The sequence below is a fragment of the Anser brachyrhynchus genome (assembly GCF_964034855.1).
Source record: "Anser brachyrhynchus genome assembly, chromosome: 3".
Classification (NCBI taxonomy): Eukaryota; Metazoa; Chordata; class Aves; order Anseriformes; family Anatidae; genus Anser; species Anser brachyrhynchus.
The window spans coordinates 23,705,330-23,730,191 of NC_137696.1; the positions used below are offsets into that span (position 1 = coordinate 23,705,330).

Below are 24,862 nucleotides of genomic sequence, written 5' to 3' on the forward strand. Positions count from 1 at the left end.
TGTGGGGGCTGCCAAGCTGCCCTGTGCTGGTTAACCCGCTACCTGTTGCTCTTCCAGAGGATTTTCATTGCTGAGATAAGCCAACCTGTTCTCTAATTGCCCCAGCACTTGCCTTATTTCTATCCGCTCTACTGGGTAGAAAGTGATGCTCATGAGTCAGACACGCTCACGGACAACAGAGGCTGCAAAGCGAGAGGGGAACGAGCCCGTCCCGCAGGCTGCAATGAGCATCGCTCCTCATATCCCCCACCTGCCAGCAGGGCTGGGAGTGCCCGCCGGTGGGCTCCCAGACCCCTTCAGCTAGCAGAGACATTACTGACCTCTGGGTGTATTTGGCTGCCTGCAGAAAACAATGTTCCTCTCCCCGTTATCCCTCCCAACTTAGAGATCTGGGGCACCTGTGATGCATTTAGAGTTGATCGGCCACGATCAGTGGCCCATTAATTGAATCTCGTCTGGAATGGTTTTAAAGTAATATCCTATCATCTATATTAGTTTTAAAGTAATATCCTATCATCTATATTAGTCACCTAAAAACTGACTAAAGGGGGTGTTTGGTAGGGAGTAATTACCTCTTTTTTTTTTTTCTTCCTGTTTTCTTTTCAGCATGGTTGCTTTCTGTAAGGTCAATCCATGCAACAATCCATATAAATTTTTCACCATTATTTTCCATTAATAAATGCAAAACAGCTTACTCGGAACCTCTTGTATCTTCATTTATTCTCTCAAATAACAAAATAAAATATATAAATGCTTGCTTCTAACACTCTCATATCATTTTCTGCCCCTGAAGTATTCTTATATTCTTATATTCTTTTTTTTTTTTTTCCAGAGAGTGATTTGAGCTGCCCCTTCCCTCAAGAAATGCGTGCATGCGTGCGTGCGTGTGTGTAATGGAAATGCTGACAGACCCTTAACTATAACAGCACGAAAGGCGCCACTAAAATAACAGTGGAACAGATGCTGTCACCACTGCCCCTGGTGGGGAAAGAAGATGAAACAGAAGGGCATTAGAGTTGGTAGATGGCAAATTAATCCTATTGTACTAGCAGCTGCAACCACCGAGATGCTAGCATTCGTGCTTAGACACTTCCAGTACACCAAGCTCTAGTAGGGGTGGTTGGAAAGGATGAGGCAACGAAAGGTCACTGGAGCTGTTTTCATCCGAATAGTAATAATTAAAATGTTGGTGTATGTTCTCTACTATGACTGGGCTCTTTTTGCCGTGGCAACCAAATCGGGGCTCTTTCTTTTTTTTTCCCCCTAAGCTTTCAATACTGAAACTCTGATTTTAGAACATGGGTAATGACAGCTCAGATCTCTTTCTTATGCTTATATTAGCAGGCAAAAAATCACTGTTATTTTAAAACAGTGAGTAAGGATGTTATAATTATAATTCCTAAGACAATCTGGGTGATTTTGTGGGGGTGTTGCAGAAATTGAAACTCAGAAGGACCTGTGGCCTGAAATGGTTGGGTTAAAAAAGGAATCTTGTTTCCAATGAAGGCTGAATGGATGGTGCAAAGCAGAATTTTAGGGGCACAATTTATCCCTACAAGATTTTTTTTTTTTTGGTGAAAACTTGTTGAAGAGAGCTGTGCAAACAATAGCTTGTGTAAGCCAAAGCTGGCATCCAGCAATTCTTAATGTCTGAATGAAAGTGCTTTTTTTTTTCTCTTTTTTTTTTTTTTCTTCCACAGTACATGTTGCCAAGAAAACAAGGAGTAGTTGCTTTAAGCATTTACAAATGGTAATGCACCAACAGCTGGTCTCAATCCAACTGAGCTATTGTAGGGGTATTAAAAAGACAGGCCAGAGTTTGAGATCTACTGCCAACCTCCCTTGCAGAGTTAGGGAACATTTTACTTGGAAAAAAAAGGTCTTCTCTTCCTGCAGAGATCCACGGCTGTATTCTCCTGCAGAGCCTGAGCCCTGCCTGGCAGAGTAGGCAAAAATACATCGGTAGGCCAAATGTTTCATTGACATGAAAGTGTAGAATCCAATAGGTCTCCAGCTAGATTATTTATCTCAGTCTAATATTACAGTCTTCATCTGTGGTTTTTTTTTTTTTTGTGTTTTGTTTGTTAGATGAATGGTTGTGACATGTGACTATTTCTATGAATATTCTTGTTTTCCTAGAAAAATCTTTACAACTAAGTGAATATAATACTAATATTAATGAAGTTAAAGTAATTCTTCCAAATTGAAGTATTGTTTTGAAGCAGGGGCCAGGGAGGGGGGTGCCATCTGAAAGGCTCTTCTGCTTTCTGCGGGTAGTGCTCATGGTCTCTCCCATCCAGCAGAAACTGTAAAATATTCTGGGGGGCTTTTAGGTTTGTAGGTAATGATAATACTAAAAAATACTTCTGTTCTAATATAATTACAGATGAGCCGTGTTTAGAGCAAATCTCCTAGAGAGAGCAATAGAAATTACTATTTTTCATTCTAAAAGCCTTTGTTATTAGCAGTACATTTTATATATGCTGCCTTTTCTGAATGGAAATGCAGCGTTTGGCTTTTCCCTGAAAGATAAATGGCCCTATTTGTTGATGTGCCACACTTGAGCTGGACATTTATGTGAAATAAAAAGGGCCAAATTAATTGTGAAAACAAACAAACAAAAAAACCCACCAACAACCAGGCAAATGTGAAAAACGTACCTCTTTCTTCCTTGCTACAGATATCTGTATTTCCAGGGTGTTCACAGATAGTGGCACAGTGCCCATTTTAGGTTTGTGTGTGTGTATATATGTGTGGAGTTTTTTTTTTCCTTAATCATATGGCTTGGTTCTGTTCTCCAGATCTTGTCCGTGAGCTGCTATTTGAAATAAAAATGTTTGTATCCGTTTCCTCATTAATTGTCTCATTGTAATACAACCTGCTGCAGCTAAATGACAAAACAGATGCAACGATGAAAATTAAAAGTGATGGATACTTATCTTTGGCTATAAAAGCTGCTAACAATTTAGAGAGCTAGAGTGGCTTTTGGAGCTAGAATGTGGCGAATGAGAGAAACAATAATAGGGCTAAAGAGTTTGCTGTTTGTGAACCAGATAACTGCGAGGAAGCTGCACTGCTGTCTAGCACCTGCTTTATGTGGTTTGCCTTTTCTATCACGCAAGATCAAGTGAGGTATCGTTCTAATGTCTGATAAGCCTTGTATGCCATTGTCGGGACTGGATGTAACCCAATGCCAACAAAACTGCTGGAAACATGACCTTGCTTTTGTATGATGTTTTGAACTTGAAAATAGGCCTCTTTTTTGTTGTTTTTGTGTTTTTTTTCTCTACCACACACACTGTCATGGCTTGTGAACTGTCCTCTGTAAAATGAGTTCCTTTTCTCTAATGATAGCAGACCTGCTCTGACATGAAATACGATTTTGACATATAAACGCTAAATCTTCCTTATGTTCTTTGCCAAACTATCTTTTTTTTAAATTATTTATTTAAAAAAGAAAAAAGTTTAGTGGGGATCCTGCCCCTGGAGGGTGCCAAAAATACTAGACTTGAAGTCTTATGGTGGAAATACTTTAGGCAGCTCCTCCCTATACATTTGGGAACTCCACTGCTGCTTGCAGTAGGAAGCATTCTCTCATCCATCCCTAGTTGCTCTCTTCCTGCAGCTGAGATTCAAGCCTGTTCTCTCCTGTGATGTATCTGCAGTCTCTGTGATTTGGCTGAACGCTCCCACAATGCTAATGTACACCTCCCAAATGCTACTGCCAACCAAAACCTTCAGGTACTTACAATGATTTTCCAGATAAATCTGTTTTAAAAATGTGACAATACCTATGCCTGTACTTCAAACCTATATTGTGAATAGTCCCAGATTGCTTCTGTACGAATATTTTTGAAATGCCCTGTTTTTGCATGAGCAAGACGTATGGGTACCTTACAGTCAGCCTTCTTGGAGAGAGCTGCAAAGGGGTCTCTGATATGTGGGGCTTGGGGTAAGTGAGGAAACAGAGTGAAAGAGGGGTGATGGGAGTGCAGCTACAGAGGCTTTTAGGGGTGTGGGCTGAAGCATGAAGTGCATGGAACAGGACTGCAGGACACAGCTTCCTCAAGTCAGCACGCCTTGGACTCTTCTCGCAGCAAGGTGCTGTCTGTAGCTGTACAAACCCGGTGGCATTTTTGACAGATGCTAGGTATGTTCTGGGCTCAGTCACTGTAGCTAAGAGCAATTTCAGCTGAATGGGTGCTCCTCATATTCTGTACCCAAACCATTCTGTGGTGCTGTCGCAAACAACAGGGAGGCCCGTGTACTGTCCACTCCAGAAGCAGTGGCACATCAGCCGAAGGGAAATAGTGTTGTTTCTTTTCTTAAATTTTATTTCTTTCTTATGAGACAGTGTGCCCTAACAGGGGATTAAAGGTGCCATGGCAATGCAAGTCCTCCTGCTCATTCCTCATGCTCTGTTTCAGATATTTTAGCTCAGTGCATTGCTTTATCTACAATGAACTCAAGTTTCTCTTGAAAAAGGAAATGATCCAGAGAAAGAGGAAAGATTTTGATTTTTTTTTTTCTGTAGTCTTTTATCATGATTTATGTTTGCTGCCTTTTAATGCTCTTTATGTTTGAGAACAGAACAAGTACTGCCCTGCAGTGCAAACCAGTCAAATAGAGGAAGGGCAAAGTAGATTAGGGCATTTCTAACAGGCTTAGAAATCTTTTTTCTGTAGGTCATTAGTTGGAATCCACCCTGGGGAATCTAAGGTGGTGAGTGTTTACCTGTCAGTAAGGGAGAAGTGATATCAAATACTGAGCAAGGAAGTAAGAGGATGGTGTGTGTGGGAAACGATAAATAGGGGAGGGCAACAGGTGATGGAGGATGTGACATAAAGCAGGAGGGTCCTTCTTTTATTTCCCTGTCTGCCGCTAGGTAGCTCACACTGTTTAGATTCATTTCAGATCAGTTCCTAAGTTGCTTATTTCTCCTTGTATCACCTGTGGTCTGTTTGAAACATGCTGATGTTCTGGCTACAAAACCTTAAAAATATGAGCAAAAACCTTCTGGATGTGCACCAAGTGTCCCTGTGAATGCGAAGTGGAACAGGCACTTGTGGTGACCTTAACTACTGCGGTTCCCTGCCTCCCATGGCAAGGTGCCAGTAAGAGTGGTCCCAATAGCAGGATGCTTCGTCAAGTCCCTCTGTGTCAAATCATGCCTGTGGCCCTACAGCCTGGGGGTACGTTTAGGCTTGGCTCCAATACCTCTCTGAGAAAAGTGTCTGCTCCTACCCCTAGCAGCACTGTAGTCTTCTGTAGCACTTCAGATGTAGTCGGTGAGGGGAAAATAAAAATCCCTGTGCAGAACGAAGCTTGTCCAATTTTAGCTGCTGGTGGGTAGAAGTGTCCCTGTTGGAACTTGCTCAGATCCTGCTCTCTGAATGGATGGCTTTTTGCTTCACATGACTTCCCTATGCATAGCAGAAGTGTTTCATAGTGTCCACCATAATGTAATACCACAGTTCAGTTCACTTTGTTCCCTTGGTAGAAGAGGACTGGGTCAGGGAATACCTGAGAGAACTGGATGTTCATAAGTTCTTGGGTTGTGACGGGATGCACCCACAACTGCTGAGGGAGCTGGCGGATGTGATTGCAAAGTCGCTCACAATAATGAAGAGGAGAGCAAATGTCACCCCCTAACTTCAAAAAGGGCAAGAAGGACCGAAGAGGACCTGGGAAAGTACAGGCCAGTCAACCTCACCTCAGTCCCTGGGAAGTAGAAGAAAATAATCAGGAGTAGGTAGTATGGATTCAACAAGAGGAAGTCATGCTTGACCAACCTGATAAGCTTGTATAATGAAATCCTCAGCCTGAGGGATGAACAGGGACCAGTGGATATTGTCTTCCTTGCCTTCAGTAAGGCCTTTACACTGTCCCCTGTAAGATCCTCATAGAAAAGCTGTTGAAGTGAGGGCTGGATGAGCAGATAGTGAGGTGGATCAAAACCTGGCTGAATGACTAGGCCCAGCGGGTAGTGGTCAGCAGTGCAAAGTCTAGTTGGAGGCAAGTAATGAGTGAAGTACCTCAGGAGTCAATGCTGGGTCCAGTCCTGTTCAACATCTTCATTAACAATCTGGATGATGTGGTAGAGGTAGAGTGCACCCTCAGTAACTTTGAGGTAAGTTTGCAGATGACATGAAACTGGGGGGAGTGGCTGACTCACCGGGGGCCGTGCCGACATCCAGAGGGACCTCAACAGGCTGGAGAGGTGGGCTGACAGAAGTCTCATGAAGTTCAAAAAACAGAAATGCAAAGTCCTGCACCTGGGGAGGAACAACCCTGGACAATGGGACGTGCTGAGGGCCACCCAGCTGGAAAACAGCTTGTCTGAAAAGGACCCGGAGGTCCTGGTGAATGCCAAATTGAACACGAGCCAGCAGTGTACCATTGCTGCTAAGAAGGCTGATGACATTCTTGGCTACATTAGGCAAGGTATTGCCAGCAGGTCAAGAGAGGTGACCCTTCCTCTCTACTCAGCGTTGGTGAGGCTGCACCTGGAGTACTGTGTCCAGTTCTGGGCTCCCCAGTACAAGAGTGACATGGACATACTGGAAAAAGTCCAATGGAGAGCCATCAGGATGATCAAGGGACCGGAGCACCTCTCCTATGAAGAGAAGCTGAGAGTTGAGACTGTTCAGCCTAGAGAAGAGAAGGCCTGGGGGTGGATCTTAAAGTATATATATTTCTGTCTACATCTACCTGAAGGGAGGGTGCAAAGAGGATGCAGGCAGGTTCTTTTCACTGGTGCCCAGCGCCAGGACAAGAGGCCACAGGCACAAAGCGGAGCACAGGAGGTGCCCTCAGCACCAGGCAGCCCTTCTGTGTGCTGTGCGGTGATGGAAGCACTGGCACAGGCTGTCCAGAGGCTGTGGAGCCTCCTTCTTGGAGATGTTCAACATCCAACTGGACATGGCCCTGGGCAGCCTGTTCTGGGTGTCCCTGCGTCAGCCTCCAGAGGTCCCTGCCAGCCTTAACCCCACCCTGTGATAACTATAAAGCACAGGTCACTCAGCATCAACCAGTTCTGACCTGAACCTGTTTCTTCATTCACGCTGTTGAACGGCAAACTTGCTGCTTCAGATTTTATTGCAACTAGCAAAGATCAACTAAGAATTGACCTTCTTTTCTTTTATTTGTTAAAGTAAGTCCAAGTTAAATAAATCTTTTGACACTCAGGGGAAATGTTCCCTTTGCGAGGTCTTGATGTTCTTTACCCAATCTCACCATTTCTGGTTACCTACAACGAGTGATCACTCTGAAAATTATTGCCATGCGTAATGCAGCAGTACAGTTTAACCTGTCTCTGGCCCACAGAGGAGAATGTTTATAATAGTATGACTAAAGTTGTCATTTTGTTTTAAGGCTAATGATAGGCTGTTTTAGTAGGTACGGGGAGTTTCCGATGAGCCGTTCTTTATTTCAAAGGCAGACCTTAAAACATATTGTCAAAATATAAGCCACTTCCCCCTTTTCGGTCTCTGCTCATTTTAACCTTCCAAGTAATTTGGAGTTTGTGTTCAACTATTGTAACTCCCTCAGTGTAAATGGAGAAATTTGGGGTACAAATTACACATAAATCCAGAGTTGGGCTTTACCCCCATTCAGCAGCAAGTCAGGGCTGAGTTTCCTGGCTTTTAGAGCTTTGGTCCCAGCCATTATCAGGCAAAGTATATATTCTTGAGGGCAGAGAACGTCCGTTTCTTATGTGAGTACATGCTCAGCATAACAGATATCCAGCATCTACTTGTGACCTTTGAGGAACAACCACAGTACAAGGCAATAACAGCATTACCTTCTGAAATCCCAGAGAAACACCCTGAAGATTTCCCCTCTAAGCTTTCAGCGATCAGGACTTTAGCAATGTCTTAAACCAGAGGCTGCTTTGTATTTAGTACCTGGCAGACTTCTCTCTCGGTTAATTTCTCTAATCCCTTTTCAAACCCATTTACAGTTCTGGATTTCACAACATCCTGTGACAGCAAATATCACAATTTGTGTTATGTGAAGAATTTTTTTCCTCTAAATTTTGCTACCTGATAATTTCACTGAGTGCCTCCAACTCTGTGTATAATGGTATAATGCATTAATTCCCTGTTCACCTTCTTAATACCATTCATGCTTTTGTAAGCTTCCATCAAATCCTTTTTTTTTTTCCTTCCCCCAATATGATGAGTTACAGTCTGTTTGGTGCCTCACTGGAAAAAACAAAACAAAAAAAACTCTTCTGTGCCTGTGGTCAGGTTTTCCACGCTTCCTTATAACATTTCTAGGCATTCTGTGCTCTAAAAGAGAGACTAGGAGTATTCAAGGTGCTGGTGCATTGTGGATTTATCTAGCAACGTAGCTGTGTGTGGTTGTTTTTTCGTTCTGTCATTCTCTCAACTTCTTTCCTAGCAGTTTCCAAAAACCCATCTGGGCATTTCTGACAGTGGTTGAACACTGAGGTGACCTTTTCTAATTATTCCAAGTGACTCTAAGATTTCTCTCCTGAGTGGTGCTGAACACTGTGTACCTATAACTATTTTTTTTTCTTCCCCACATGCAATAGTTGGCATTTACCACTACAGAATTTTACCTGAGTTCATGACATTTTTCTTCAGCTCCTCACAGCTATCTCCAGTTTTGACTGTTCTGAGCAGTGCTGTATCATCAGAAACTTCGTCATGTCACTTGTCCTGCTTTCCCTCATTGGTCATGCTCATTGAAGATTTCATTAAATCTGTGGGACGTGACTTCTTTAACAGAAACTGTTAGATCCTTCCCCAGCATATCTTATTTATATGTTTCTACCAATTTTATTCATTATTGCTGTTTCTAGCAATTTATCTACTGCAGAGGTCAGGTTTACTGATCTGTAGTTCCCTGAGTTTTTTATGGAGCTCTTGGAGGGGGAGAAAAAGGTCTCTTTTTTTACCTTTTCTTCCTCAAGATACTGAGGTAGAACTTGGGACTTGGTTACAGGCCTCCATCAATAACTCAGTAATGTCTTTGCTTTAGAGCCCTTGGATATGTAACTTCTAATCCCAGTGACAGGTTACTATTCATTTATTGATTTGTTCTAAATCCTCTTCAACTCACCTTTCACTTCTCAAGTTCCTTTAATTATTTTACATGAGCTTGGCTGATGCAGCAGCTATAGTGGGTCCTCCGAAGGCCTGGAAAACAAGAGAGATTTTCCCCAATAAACTGAGAATGTTTTAGAATGTTTCTGGACATCTATGCTTTAAGAGTAGCGATTACTGCAAGTACTTTATTATGCTCAGCAAAGTCTCCTGCTAGCCTTTCTATATTTCTGGGGGAATTTTGTAACCTCACATTCTGCTTGTGCTTTTCAGGAGCAATTACATGTATCACAAAGTGCTGTTTTGTCTGTTATCTAAACACTTCATCTCAGGCTAGAACATAGTCTCTTGATTTTTCTTTTTTGGCTTACGTTTTCCATCATGTTGAATATTGTTCTGTATTTTAATGTTTGTGTCTTTTTCCAACACTGCTGGAGAAAAGTCTTTTGCTTTTAGCAAACGTATCTCCATTAACTGATGACTATATCTTGTTTTGGAGTTTAATTCTGTTGCTTCTGTAGGCTGTCTTTACGGAATTATGAACTACCTCTCAGATAAATTACTGTGGCTTGGAATACAGCTCATTTAAATAAACAAGAGATCTGCACTGTTACGTTTTCTGTATTTGTTTACATTGCACTGATGTAAGATGGATCCCTCTCCAGATGTGCAAAGGGTATTTTTCCTCCCCACTAGTATTTTGCACTTTGCAAATTTAACATCACGTGATGAAAAATAAATTTTTGAAACAAACTCTCCGTTCATTTCAAATTGGCTTCTACAGTTATTTTCACTTCTAAGCAAATGCTAGTAGGATTTAAGTCAGCTGTGCACAGTTTCAAGCATCATCATCTTTATCTTTCCTCTTCGTTTAGGGATCTTAAGGAAATTGCAGCTGGGTGATCCTCTTGCACATGGGCAGGACCTGGTCATTCTGAATCTTGAAGGTGCATCTTTTGGCAGTGCAACTGATTTAAATAAACTGTGTTTCTGATCCTGGTGGATTCATGATCCATGCTTTTAAATTGTTTAAATATCTACTTACAGCTGTACCTTACACCAGGCAAAGTTACTTTGTAACATATCCTTAAAAAAAGTGATGAATCCTGCTGAATATTTTATGCTAGGATTAATTTCTGTAGATTCCCCCTAATTTTTACTTAATTTGACTACTAACTGAGACATTCTTCACTGAGTAAAAAATCAGGTAAAATTGACATCTGTTGGGACAGTCTTGGACCAACAGAAAAGATAGTCCTGTCTTGGACAGAATGAATAAGGTGGATGACAAGCTTTGCAGAAGCTTCTTTTTTGTTTCATTTTGTTCTGGAAATTTTCAATCTCAAATTAAGTTTTCACAGCCTGTAATGTCACAGCCCATGAAACTTACAGAATAAGAGTATCTTGTCCAACAGGCAATTAAGCCTCACTTAGCTTTTCTGGTAACTAATAAAGCTCTACATAAAGAAGTAAAATATTTCTGTTTCTCTAGGACTTTTTCACTCAACATTTCTTATATGTCTCAAGGCCAGGAAAAAAAAAAGTTTTGGTTGTTGAGTGAAGAGTTGTCTGTGAACGTTTTTGCAAACCCAAGTGGCAGAAAGGAAATGCTTCTGGCTTTGGTGCAGTGATACAAGCAAGAAAATAAATCTCCAGCTGGTAGGAGGACTTCCCTGCCTACGAGATCAAGTTTGAACTTGCTCAGGCTTCCATGAAACATCTTCAGAGACTGAGGACAGGCCCCCTTTATCCTGCAAGTCCTTTTTCTAATCTCGGTACTTATGTATGGAGCTTCTGACAAGTGCTCAAGCATCCCATTTGCACTTTGTTGGCCTTAGGATCTCTCTGCCAGTGACTCTGAGACTTATTTAAGAGTAGGCAACTCTGCCTGTCTTCATACAGACAAGGAATGAAGGGACATTTAAATTAGTGGATTTACACAGGAAAATCTGGTGACAATGTTGATGCTCATGGTTTCCTGGCTCTTAGTGCTGTAATCAGACCTGTTTGCAATTCTTTTTCTGTCCCGTAGTTGTGCTATCCTGGTTCAAAATGAGGCCAAGACACGAGTCTGAATCCGTGTCCCCAGACACGGGGAAGTAGCTTGTAGGTTCTCTCTTAAACATCTTCAATGTGATGCAGATTATGTACTGATCCCTAAAGAGCAGCTTGAGTTTTCATTTTCTCTAGTATTTTTTCGTTCTTCTATTTTTTTTTTTCTGGTCAACATCTGAACTGTATGATGATTGCAGGTCTGGGGAAGGGCTGGAAGAAGTGAACAGAAGGTTGGTACAAACCAGTGACATTACTGATTGCAATGAGAAGGAGAAAAAGTCTGATAACTCTTCAACTGGGCAGCCTTTGAGGAAAAAGAGATGAAGTCACTTTGGCTAAAATGGATGTCTGCAGCTTCATTAAATCTCTCTCAAAGAAAAGAAAAAAACCTTGCCTGATAGTTTTCACAAAGACGGGAGCAGCCAGAATGCCAATAGAAAGCTCAGTTCAGTCAGACTTCACTGGTATTTCAGTGCAGAACCCCCACTTTCTTCCTCGTGTTGAAAGAATCAAGAGCAACGCAAAGTCTCAGAGCTACAATTCTTTTCTAGTATATTTTTTTTTCCTTTAACAGCTTAAACGCAGACATGAGGCAAATGCTGGATTAGAAAATGCAGCTTTCAGTGAGCAATGAATCTGGCATCCACGCGCTGCATTGTGCTGCCAGTCCTTTTTTATATTACCAACTCATGTGCTTCCTACCGCCTTATGAGCTGGGGCTGCCTGTGCCATGATGTAGCTATTATGACAGTGATATCGCCAGTTGCCTAAACCATCCCATCCCTTTAGATTTGGAGTTCTAAGAAACAGCAGATTGGGAAAAATCAAGTAAATGTCAACTCTCTGGACTTAAAATTAGACCTTTCCTCAGAGCATCTCAGTGAACGTTACACACCCAAGCCAATATTCCTGGGAATTACAGAATTAGATGTTCTCATCTCTTATGTATGAAGCATCGCGCAGTTGAGCAGCTTGCCTGGGAGCATACCTGAAATGTGTTCCCTCCAAGAACAGATCCACCTCTCCTTATTCCCACACTGTTCTGGCCAGGTGGCTGGTCTTGTCCTGAAGTGCTCTGAGCTGTGGCCTGATTTGTCAGTACCAGGAGGGAAAGTCCAGCAAAATAACTTTCAGGTGCAGTGTTGCAGAACAGCTTTTTGGGGGAAAGCAGCTGCCTTTGATAGCTGTGAGACTTCAGATTAGGAGCTCAGGACCTCTGGAAATCAGAGCCTCTACTGATATAACATCCTGTGCTGAGATACAGATTGTGCTGGCCTGGGATCCCCACCTCAGCTGTGGAATGATTCACATGTGCTATCATCTGTCTGCTCTAACAGTGATAAATGCTCTAACAGGGAGAAAGAAAAATACATTTACTGCGTATTCTTTGCCTTTCTGAACCTGGATGGCAGATCCCACTTTCCTGTTCCTCGTAGGCTCAACTGCCTCAAGCTGCCATCTCTTCCCTGTTATTTGCAGACTTTGTTCTTCCCTACCCTGCTGGCTATCCACAATTACCTCTGACTCACCTGTCAGGTTTTTGTTTTCTCTTTTCCTTCCCTCCCGGTTCTTCACCCTCTGTCTTTCTCTCTGTACAATTTCCTTGTCTCCTCCTTCCCTTGGTTTTATATCTTTTCACCCCTTCTTTGTGCTATGGACCTCTTCAATCCTCCCTGCCTTCACCCTGGGTATCTCCCCTTATATCCTGTGCCTTCGAGTTGTCTGCTGAGGTGGGCCGAACTGTGGTGAGGGGGCTTCCCTTACGCAACCTCCCAGTTACTCAGATGCCTGCCAGGGTCTCCGTGTGTGTCCCCCTGGGAGAGCTGAGGATGTACCTGGAGCAGGGGGAGATCTCTATGAGCAGATAGGCAGAGGTCAGCACTCGTGTAGTAACCGAGTGATGCAAATGCTGTAAACTAGGAGAACGCCCACTGAACCCTCACTGAACTGTTTTGTGTTCACATACTTTCAGTGTGCATCTGCTGAAAGTGGGTTGCATAGAGTAGTTTGCAAAATGCTTTCAATAAACGTGCTTGTATAATTAGCAAATAAACTTTTCCACCAACTTTCCAATAACCCACTTCATTTCCCTGCAGTGTTTTCTGAGGTCAGTTGCGAAAGTAGTCGTTTCACTTGAACCAGCTCCTGTTAAGCTCTTTTCTCTGACTCATAATAAGGTCTGCTGATACAAACTCACATGATTTGTTTTCACCTTTTCCTTCATCTTCTGACTGGTCTCTGCTATTCTCTTCAATACAGGCTATTTGCTTGGGTGTTACTGGCAGGGCTGAGTGAAGACACCTGAGTTAGCCTGTTAGCTCAAGTAGTGAAAGCACTATGTTGCCTTTCCTGGAATAAGAAATTCTCTCTTTTTTTTTTTAATTTTATTTTTATTTTTTATTTTTATTTTTTTTTAGTGCCTTAGCCTGATTGCTAAGAGCTATCTCGGCTATTTCTCTGTGCAGAACTGCTGTACCCCAGTCTTGACTTCATACCCATCTGTGTGGCATCGTTCAGGATATCCCAACGTCTGGCTTCCTCTTCCTTCAAAAATCCTCTGATACTTCACTTCAAAGACCCATGTAAGTGACGGCATCAGTGACAGGTAAAATCATTAATCTACTGACAAAGTAACTTAGAAACACAATAAAACAACACAAAAACCAACATTTTTTTATATGCTGGGAACAGGCCCTGAATCAGAATAACCATTTGCTGATTTTCTTCTTGTAATTCTACATTGTCCATTCTTGTATCATCTAATCCACATCATGACTGAATCCATGCTTATATCTATGTATTTTTGTGTATTATTAATATGCATGGGAGTCCTGGTAATACAACATGTACATGTATTGGAGAATAAATGCATGTGAATATTGCCTTCCAATTGAGCTACGTCCAGAGAGAGAGACTGGGAAGCAGATCTTCTGCTCCCCCAGCTAGTGTGTATATGCAAAGTACTGGACTGAAGAAGCATCTATATTATTGCTTGCTCAAAGCAGCAGAGACTCTGTCATACATAATACAGAGACATCATTACTAATATAAAACACTGCTGGGGAGAAGGGACACATGGGCGGGCCAAGATGGCAGATGGCTTTTAGTGGCATGCTGCTTTCAGTTCTTCTACCTTTGTAATTTGTGCAATTTAAAGCCTTTGGTTACTGTTTTTAGTCTGCTGTCCATTGGCCCTACTGGGAGCTTTTGTTGTTGTGCAAGAATGCAGTGTATTTTTAGTGAGGGCCACAGCCAATAGTATGTGCTGTGTTCTCCTGGCGACTGGTGTTACAAAGGCAGGCTAGTCAAGAATAGCTTTTACGATCAGCTGGTTTGCTGAAGAATTGATGAAAATAGCAGTTGTCTTGGCCATATAACCTCTGCTCTGCTGTACTGCAGGATTTTGCAGTTGCTCTGCAAGGCTCTAGTACTGAGGTAGAAAGCTCTTTGGCAGTGAAAGAGGAAGGATGGAAATAAAATATACCTCAAGAAGAAGCAATTTCTAAGTGGGGATAGGGACGTGTGAGAGTATCTTCCTTGATTTGTGTAGTGGTAGAAAAACTCTTAGTGGGGGTAAGCGAAGGGAAGGAGCCAAGTGGCCCTTCCTGTGCTCCAGGAATGGTATTCAGGAAATCTGAGTTTGCTTCTAGCCTTGTTGTGTGGGCCAAAGTCACTCAGGTTCCTTTACCCTCAGCCTCCCATCTGTAAAATGAAAATAACACTTTGCCATTTGGAAAGGCATTAAGTTATTCTCCATCCCTTCATCCTCTGGAAACTCTAATGCTCTCTGAGACCCGTTGATGGATGATGCTGGAGGAGTGTAAGGTGTTGGTATAGTTGGTGCCAATGACACTGGGCAAGACTGTGACTGGACCGTGCGTAGCTGTGGAAAGTTTGTCCTCCTTCTTGCGCAGATTGCACAGGGGCAGTCACGGTCATAAATCCTGCCTTTCAGATTGGTGTCTGCAGGCAGATGCAGCAAAGGAGGCTGACTTATTTTCTATTCCCAAATTATTTTTCGGCTCACTTCAGAACCATAAAATTTAGCACCTACTACATCTTATAAGGAGAGGGCTCTTCACTTCTAGCTGCTACAATAAATTTAATTTTTTAGATGGCTGAACTACTTTGCTGCAGCTTGGCCCGTGAGCGAAAGCACAGAAGTACTGTTAAGCAGCCCATTGCAGATGGGAGAACAGGAATGGTGAAAATCTTGTCAGGCACCCTTCCACCTGTCAATAGCTACCTGCTTTAATTTCTAGACTGAAGAAACAGCAAGAAGCAACCCACCTTGTGAGAGCTTCTGTGGAGGCTTCTGAACTGGAAAGAAGTCAAAAATGCAAAGGCTGAAATTTTATCTCCCTATGCTTTTCCTCCTATGTACATCCTTTCCACGTTTTCTGATGCTTTGCTTCTATATCTGATTTGATGTGTTTGTGCGAGGCCTTCTCTAATTAGAACACGTAAAAACAGCTCGGCTGAGCACAAGCTTAACTGTATCACAGTGTAGTTTTTAACTTTACGCAGTATGCTTTGCCTGGCAGTTTTAATAGCATGCCAAATCTGCATATGTATAAATTTATATGCGTCTGTTGCAAAGTGTGCGCCTCCTTATACTGAAAAGCCAATGCACAAGCAAGCAGTATTGCCAAGGAGTTTTGTTGCATTTCTGTAATAACAAAAACTGTGGTTCAGAGTCACAGTTCAGAGATGCATTTTTGGAATACCTCTTCATATGTATTTTAGTGCATTTGAGTTCACAAGAGTGTTCAGCCTGGGTTCTAAGTACCAGATGAATCCCTGAGATGAGTTGAGGAATTTCTTAGGCATGTTTTGAATTCTTTAGCTTCCTGCTTCCTATATTTTTATCCATTTCACTCTGCTCTGAACATACATTGAGTGGATTTTTTTTATCAGAATGTGAGTGAACATGAAACATGAATGTAGTAACCTATTTTCAACTCTATTTTCAGGAGTTGTTTTCTTTCGAGTTCACAATGCATACAGTAGCTATAAAAAGACATTATATTTTCAAGGTCTGTCATATTATTTACAATGTGTGAACATAAAACCTCTCTGATGTTTCCTGATAAACAGTCAGACCCAGTAGCACAGCTGAACAACAGGCTAGGTACATCAGGTGCATAACCAGCTTCAGGTGGAGTAAAGAAGCCAAGGGTATAGGAACATGCTCTTTCTAGAGGACAAGGGTGTACTCAGATCTCTGCAGTTTCAAATGCTGGTGTATGTGGGTTAACACAAACATTTCTGGTATGTTGTGGCCTAGCACTGCTACCTTCCAGGCAGTCAGTCATCTAAGCAAAATTTCCACATGGGTGGCTGCTGAAAAACACAATGCCCCTTACCCTAGGGTGAATCCTAGTTTTGTTGAAGTCAATGACAAAACTGTCTTTGACTTCAATGGGGTCAGGACTAGTAAAGTCTGACTTCCATTTGAGCTTGGGGTTGGAGATATCTTGCAGGAAAATGATTCTGACTTTCACTCGGGATGAATCGCTCAACGGATTTGCAAATCTTTCACCTTTGTGCCCAAAGAGGGCTTACCCTCTTCTGGACTCAGATGTCCTTATAGAAGAAATTACTGCCCTCCTTCTCAGAGGTTACTGCTTCTGACTCCTTAAGTTGTTTTAAGGGTAAATTAGCCAGCTTAGTTTATACAACTGGAAACTGTGGTTTCAGCTGGGATATTTGACCTGGAGTGAATTAGGGAGTGCTCACACAAGCTGCATAGCCTGCAGAACAAGGTAAAGTGAAAACCAGGAAGGAGGTGCAGGGTTGCTGTGTTAAACTCTTGGTCAGGAAAAGAATATATATATATATATATATGTATATATTTATATATATACATGCCCATGGTTTAGGTAATCAGAAGAGTGCCACCACTTCATTGCCCCTGCATGTAGTGAACTTTGATCTCCAGGTCTTATATTCATGATGGAAAACCTTTTCCTTATCTTCCTTTCCCATTGGTCACCCAGTGATATCTTCTCGCACTGCGGCCTGTGCAACACAAAAGCTGTGTTGCAACAGCCACATGAGACCAGCTTAACTGTAGCTTCTGTTTTCTGCTTGTCTTCAGTACTGCTCCAGAAGGACACTTCAAACAGCAACCTGAGAGGAGGCTTTCTCCATTTACACTTAAGAGCCACCCTCAGACCTAGTAGGTGCTCACAGAAAAACGGGTGTGCTTACATGCACGCAATGGAAACAGAAACAGCACTTAAAATGAGGCGTTTTCCACATGTGAGTGCATGGCCCCTGTGGGCATAGCTGGGTTCAGGTGCTGCTGGATGCTGTGGTGCATGTAACTGAACTGTTGGGTTGGTGTCTGGTGTCTGCCATTTTAGTGTCCCTGCCATATTTTGGTTTTCTGTAAAATGGACGCTGCTGGGCTAAATCATTGGAGAATGGTACAAATCCGACCAAACTGAAACAAACAGTAAATGCAAGTTGCCGGAACAAAACGAAAGTGCTCCTTCAACAGTGATCAGAGCCTTAATTTATTTCACAAGAAAATGACTTTCTCATTTGAGCAGTATACTCTCAGTTTCCTATATGTGCAAAGGGCTGACAAACCCTAATAAATCTAATCTTATTTACAGAGAGAATTCAGTAAACACTTACATATCTTACAGTTTAACTTTCAAAATTATTCCAGAACTTCATAATTCAGACTGTGCTACTTAGGTGCCAGCATTTCTTTTGCATCTTGTTTATTTGTTTGCAAGAAGGTTCTTGTGGCATTTTTCGAATAATAAGTTGGCAAACAATATTTTTTTCCCTCTCAACTTCAAAGCAAACACAACAATATTCAACAGCTGGATCCTTGTGGGAAGCCTGCTGACACCTTATTTAGTGTCTGACTTTAAATTATGTTAAGAAATGAGAAGAAGAGTGAACTTTTTTGAAGTACTTTGTGCCATTCAAATTTTGACTGTGAAGTCCTATATTCTTTTAGAGCAATAAAAATGTGGTCTTTGGTTAATGCAAAGTGGCTGGGATCTTAGGGACGGGATGGTAGTACGTGTGCTGTAGCCCTCCAGTGCCAAAGCACATGAGGTTTCTGACCCCTGTGTACCTGGGGAGGTTGTAGGGCTTGGGTGGAGCAGGGTGCTGAGGCCAGAAGACTGCAGAGAGGGCAGAAGTGATGGTATGTTTGTTTTTCTTATGGCTTTTGTGCTGAGCACGTATAGATCTGCAGGCTAATCTCCAGCACAAACAGTCCGAACAGCAAATTCACAAGGGGTGTTTGGGACTCTTCTGTGGGGGTTTTTAAGTCCAAGTTGAACAGCTATCCATCAGAGGAGGTCTAGGTGTAGTTGATCCTGCTTGGCAGCAAGGAGCTGGGCCAGCAGATCTCTCAAGGTTCTTTTTGGCTATAAACTTCCATAATTTTATTATTATAATGATGAAATTCTGGGCAAGAATAACTGAAAGGGAGACAAGAAGTTGTATTAGCTGGGCAACAACAGAAAAGGGAAATGCTTCTCATTTTTTCTTCTCCTATTAGGTGATCACTCTTTAAAAGGACAGTTTTCCTAATACTTGTCATCCTTTCTATTAAGGTTTCCTTTGTCATGTATGGATGTTGGGTCAAAAGATGACCCCAAAAGACTCTTGCAAATTTGTAAGTTACAGCTGGCTTCACTGAGGAGTCAACTTCTCAGCCTCAGGAAATTCAAGGGGCTATTGGGTTGCTTGTTATGCTTGTGCAACTAACTGTGATCGAAGTGCATCGGAGGGTTGGGCAGCACATTCTTGAGGTGATCAACTTTTGAGCTGATATGTGGTTGGTACTGTATTAGCTTGCTGCATGCTTCTGGCAGAGAGTTTTATTCCTGTTCATTTCCTGCCCTGTTCTGGCTTTGGCTGTCAGGTGCTGGTTAAGGTGTTGAAGGTGTTGGGTAGAGATGCCTTGTGTCTGGATCCTGCCTGTCTGTTGGCACAGAGGAGATGGACTTGCAGGCTGCAAAGCATTGTTGCTGATGTGGGGCCGAACTTTGCCTGGGGTGCGCTCTGAAACTCTCAAGGTACAGCTGGCACAAGACCCACTAGCATCTCACCCAACTCACTGACTGCTGGCCCTGGGGGTGAATGCTTCATATGGAGGGGAAAAACAACTAATAGTAGGAGGTGGTTCCACCCCCATGTGAATGCAAGGTCAGCCTGATCCATTGTCTATTTCTGTCTGAGGTAAACAAAATCACTTCTTACCGAATGGCAGCATCCATATGGGTAATCAATAGGGGGACCTCTGCGGCTTGTTCCTTTGATGGCTGTAATAGTGTCTTCTCTTTTCTCTCCTTTGATATCTTTATCAGAATAATTCATTCTGACAATGTTTTTAAGTTAGTGAGAACAACCAAGGGATAAATAGTTCAGTCACCTTGGCCTCTTTCTTTTCCTAGTATTAAAAGTGAAGCTAGTTGTTATTATGATATAGTATTTTACTCATTGACTTTCTTTTGAAGGTTCATAATGTGGAAGCTGTTTTTAAAAAAAAATCAATTTGCATAAATGCTTTTTAATAACAAAAATGTGTTTACTCTTCCTTGACTGATTACTCATTTTCTACATAGCAATTATATATAAAAACTTGAGTGCATGTGTAGATATATACATATATATTCACACAGACTCATATATATGCACAAAACTTGTCTCCTGTAGCTGGAAACAGTTCAACTGAGAAAAATAATGTGCCCACCAAAACAATTGTAATTTTTCAACAAGATCCCAGTGTTTTCTTTGTAAAAAAAAAAAACTAGGATTGGAAAAACATGAGGTTTTCCTGCCAGATTCCATTCATTTTCAGCAGGAACAATCTGCTCCTCTCAGCTGAACGTTTTACAGCAAGAATGGCTGGAACTGAGGAACCAGCTCCTGTTTGGAAATAGTAATTGTTTTTAATGAAAATGCCTGCCTACCATTTGGAGCTAATACTAGAACCACGATTCCACTAGGACAAAGCATCAGCTGGACAAAAATATATAATGCAAAGAGGGCAAGATGTCACGTTACCAGGAAAGCAAAGAAGAAGCTTTTTTTTCCCTGCTTTTTCTTTTTCTCTCCTTTTCTATTGGTTTCATCTGTGGTTCCCTAAGAGATACCAGATAATAAAAAGGGCAAGGGCCAAAAATCACCTGGTGGTGACTGGAGTCATGCCAAACCATTGTGTGTTTGAAAACAAAGCTGATGGTGAAGGAACAATGTGTTAGACCTCCCTGATAGTTAGGGTTTGCTTGGAAAAAATATAACCAGCTTGGCAGAAATAATCTGATGTACAAGGAGATAGACGTGACTGAGAGAACCTGGAGTTCAGCGTTATGCAGCCCTGTCCCCTCTCTGCAGAAACAAATGTCTTAAGACACAGTAAAGTTTTTTACACAGAGGTAGAGATTCAATGACTTCATTAATATCTTTATAAAAGTCATGTTTGGGTGAAGGTCTTATGATTGGCTGCATATTAGGAAACCAGAGAAGCAGAATATGTCTGGCTAAATTTAATTCCCATTGAATAATTACAAGCAAAATGACTCCCAGACTCAAAGTCTAAGGTGGTGCAAACCCATTAATAGAAATACCTGGCTTTTGCATAACATACGTTGCTTGTCAATCTTAGCTTTCTACCCTATAATGTAATGGATTCTGGTGAGGCATCTCTAATGCATTGCACCTCTTCCCACTGCTTCAATGGTCTGAGTTACCATCACTGGATATGAAAGAGATCTCCCTCTTCTCATCAGAAAGTTAAAACACTCTCTTTTATCTACACTTACTGTTTATAAGATTTTAAGCATTTTTTGGTTTTGATGGTTCAAGTTTGGCTGAGAACACTGGATTCCCCTCTCTTTTACTTTGATTCCACTTTTTTAGAATTCACTTTATAGCAAACTGTTAACAAGTTCAGAGTGTGGTCTATTAGCACTACATGCATACTTATTTTCTGTTGTTTCTTTAGATGTTATTTGAAGTGGGAGGAGTATATTAGTTGAAAAGATGTGAAGTATACTATTAAAGCTGTGATAATCTAAGAATATTAGAGAGGACTGAGAGATTGGTAGGGAGAGGTCTTTCCTTTATTAGATAAGCCAGTATAATAGAAAATAACAGGCAAGGTTTCAGGCACATCGAACTTGCTATTTGACCAAATCAGTGAAAAGCACTCTTTAGAACTTGGGCTTTGATTCAGTCTATTAGGGAAAATAGACATTTAGATATCTTTAAAATGTCTAATACAATGATGACACTATTTATTTTCACAGCAGGTGCAGGATGGCTTTTGATATCAATGACCATTGGAAACAAAGACAACCAGAAGTGTGAACTCACTCTCACCCCAATAATTCCACTGTGATAACACAGGTTAATGCTGAAAATAATTCAGGTCACTGTGTGAATCTACCAGACCATAGCAGGTTCTTTACAGGCATTTCAATTTATCATGGTGTATTTTAAAAAGTCAGAAAAATGCCCCTTAATCTGTAGCTGGGACAGAAAGCTGTCCTATTGACAAATTTGAGTTTCACCTACAAACCCTCAACTCGTGTTCCTGTATGTTCAGCATAGCTTGGAAAGGAAGAGAGGGGAAATAAAGGCTGTAGCCAGATTTACAAATGTGCGTATTTCATACTGCAAAGTACCAGTCTGGTCTTATGGAGGAACTGCTCTTGGGGTGTTCCAGGGGCCACAGGATAGACAGTTTGGGTGGTTGCAACCCAGGCTGCAGCTGCATGACAGAAGTGTGAATGGGGACATGTACTAGAGTGTTAGAAACACGTTCTAGATTGCCCTGTTTGTTTAGCAGTCAAACACCTTTTAGCCATTGCAATTAGAATCTGTTTGCGAAGTAGTAGTTATTACCTCTTTAAAAAAACAAGCAAACAAACAAAAACCAACCAAACAACTACAAAGAAAAAAGAAAAAAAAAAAAAAGCAACCCTGCTGCTTGGTAATAAAGTCTTACTGATCCTAGGAGGGAAATCCTGAAGTTAGTGAGACAAACTGATGCCTTGGCACTGTACTAATGAGCCAGCTCTTCTGAAGAATCATCTCTTCACTTTCTGAGTTTACTTGCAACACAAAGGAGAATTGTGTGGGTAACTTATTTGTGACTGAATTTTCATAGGGACTTACAGAGCAAATGTCATTACAATTTGGTCCTTACATTTCCTCATGAACCTGACCTGTTGACTGAGAATCCAGACTTCGCAGTTTAAGCCCATATCTACAGAAAGCTGCTCCCAGGAATCTTTAGATGAAGCTACTGATGGGCCAGACATACTGTCTAGGCAGGAAGGGCTCAGACGAGCAACACACTATCTTGGAGAGAGCTGCTATGCCTTGGATTCAGAAGGAAGACTTTTCAGCCAAGGTTGCATCTTCAGCCCTGCACAAATGTCAGCCAGTGAATTTTTGCTGTAAAACCTGGATCCTGTGTTCAAGTAGGATCTGGCATTATGGAATGCACATTTTGGTTCAGGTACTTGAGGTAGTTCCCTGAGTTTGGATACAGAACACGCCAAGACTGCAAACTTACAGGTCATCTTGTGGGCAACCCCACAAGCAGAAAATTTCTGGTTTGGTGAACTGTTCGTTTGAAAATAAGTTGCTTTGTGGATAATACCCACCATTTAAGAAGGATAAAGAACATGAAATACAGCTTTTCTAACATTTTCCTTTATTTTTTGTTAATAAATCCCAGTTTATTAGTCATTTCCTGTTTTGCTCTAGAAAAAGCAAAAAAGAATCTATTAAAAGCCTCTCCATTAACTTCTAAATGGGAATTAGAAAAGATGATAAACTGCAATTGCTTCTTTGAGTTGGAGGGATTAGATCTGACACTATTTTCTTGTTTGTGTGGCTTGCTGGAAATGAGTATTTCTCCACAGAGTGCTTAGAGATCTGACATAGCTGAGCATGTTCAGATCCATTAATAATAATAGCATTGAGTATGGAGCAGTTTTATGTTAAATGGAGTAATCTTATGTTTCAAAAGCTTGTGGTAGATTTTGAGGGAAATAATGGTGCAAAATGACAAGGCTTTATGCATAATTTTCGTGCATGTTCTTTGGGTTGTATTTACCTCTGACATTCTGACACGGGTTTTGAGCATTTACTGCTCTATTGGTCGGGTCTGATTTGATTCTTCTTTTCCGTGAGCCCTCTGCAAGATTCATGCAGAAGAGCTTTAATTAGGGCAGTTCAAGAAGACTTTTCAGGTCCCAGCTGTTTCCGAAACAGAACAGAGTAAGGTAGCATCTTCATGCCCCTTTCTGTGCTAGCCTAAGGAGTGGAAGAATATAGAAAATATAGGTCACAATATTTTAGTCAGGGTCTTTTTGCCATGCTGTACCTGGATAAACCACAAGCGCAAAAAGGATGATGGTGCTGATGTGATTTTTCCAAAGCTGGCCACACTGAAATTAAGCAGGAAGCTGCTTCATGAGGAATATTGTGTGATACTGTATTGTAGGATACAGTACTGTAGGCAAGCTTTCTCCTGCTGGACGTGGGGCTGCTCCCCACAGGAGCTGAGGTTTTGACCACAAGCTGACTCCACCGTGGGGAGAGACTTCAGTGCATTGCATCTTCCGAAGTGCCCTGGTTTCCATGCGAAGAGAAGCAGTGGGCATAGCTTATGTGGGTGTGCACCTCTAACCCTCCCACCAACCTCACTGGGACCGAAGCCTTTCCATGCCTCAGCAGATACATAACATTGTACCCCTGAAGAGAGGCAGTATCTGCTCCATGCGTGAATACAGCTCTCTGGTTTTGGTAATAAAGTGCCTCTGTGGGCTGTGCTTATAAAGGGCTTTCAAAAATAGATTGGCTTAGCTAAAATACTACTTCCTCTGTTCTTTCCTTTCTTCTCTGCTCTTTCCCTTCCCTCTGTAGCTCAGTCTGTGCTGTCTGTATTGTCTTGCACAGTGTGCTCTCCAGACATTATGCTAGCAGGTGTATTTCTATCTTGGGCAATGACAGAGTGTTTCAGTGATTAGTTTTCCATTGTAACAGTGGGGCCCAACTCTAGGCTTAGAGTTTATGCAGACTTCCTCCACCTCCTGTCTGCAGCACTGTCCTGAAGCTCGCTGTTGTCTTGAGTATTCTGAGGTCAATAAAGGTCCACTTATTTTCTCTTTCTTCTCTGAGAGTAGAATTTATTCTGTCTCTAGTGACTTATCTTCCCTTGTTCATATCAGGCTGTGGTTTTATTTAAACAGAGTATTAGGAAGAGATGAAACAAATTAACACATTGAACTCATTCTTATCTAATGGTGCGGATGCACTGTGCCAAAATAGTTCCATGCTAGGTTGTTTAACTTGAAAGAAATATGGACTTTGTATGAGGTAGTTTGAGAAGAAAGTATGTGTGTGAACTCGGGAGCTGGAGATTGTCATTCTGCAAACATGAACTCTGAAGTATCAGCCCAAATCTTTGTAATTACCCATATGAATCAAGAGTTGTTAGATGTTACATATTGGAGAGTGCGTATTGGGGATAATGCTTTCAGGTCTAGGCAGCTTAGTAGGATTTGTGGAAGGAGTAGCTTTTGTAGCACTTCAGAAATCAGGTACCGGTAGCATTAGTGTTGGCAGATATGACTCCTGCTTTGTCGTGTAGTTGTAATGTCTTTTGGCATTTTGCTTTTCTGTCTCTCTTAATGTTCCATAACCACATGATTTGTGGTTTTCCATTATTCTTCTGTTTA

The 24,862-nt window shown here is 41.7% G+C and overlaps 1 long non-coding RNA gene across 1 annotated transcript in view; it reads left to right on the forward strand.

The window, feature by feature from the left end:
• The first annotated feature begins 1,250 nt into the window (after positions 1–1,250).
• Positions 1,251–24,862, forward strand: part of LOC308192364 — a 47,273-nt gene continuing 23,661 nt past the window's right edge. The window contains exons 1-2 of the long non-coding RNA XR_013948754.1: positions 1,251–1,962; positions 13,595–13,711. This is a non-coding gene — a long non-coding RNA (uncharacterized lncRNA). The remainder of the gene's footprint in view (positions 1,963–13,594; positions 13,712–24,862) is intronic.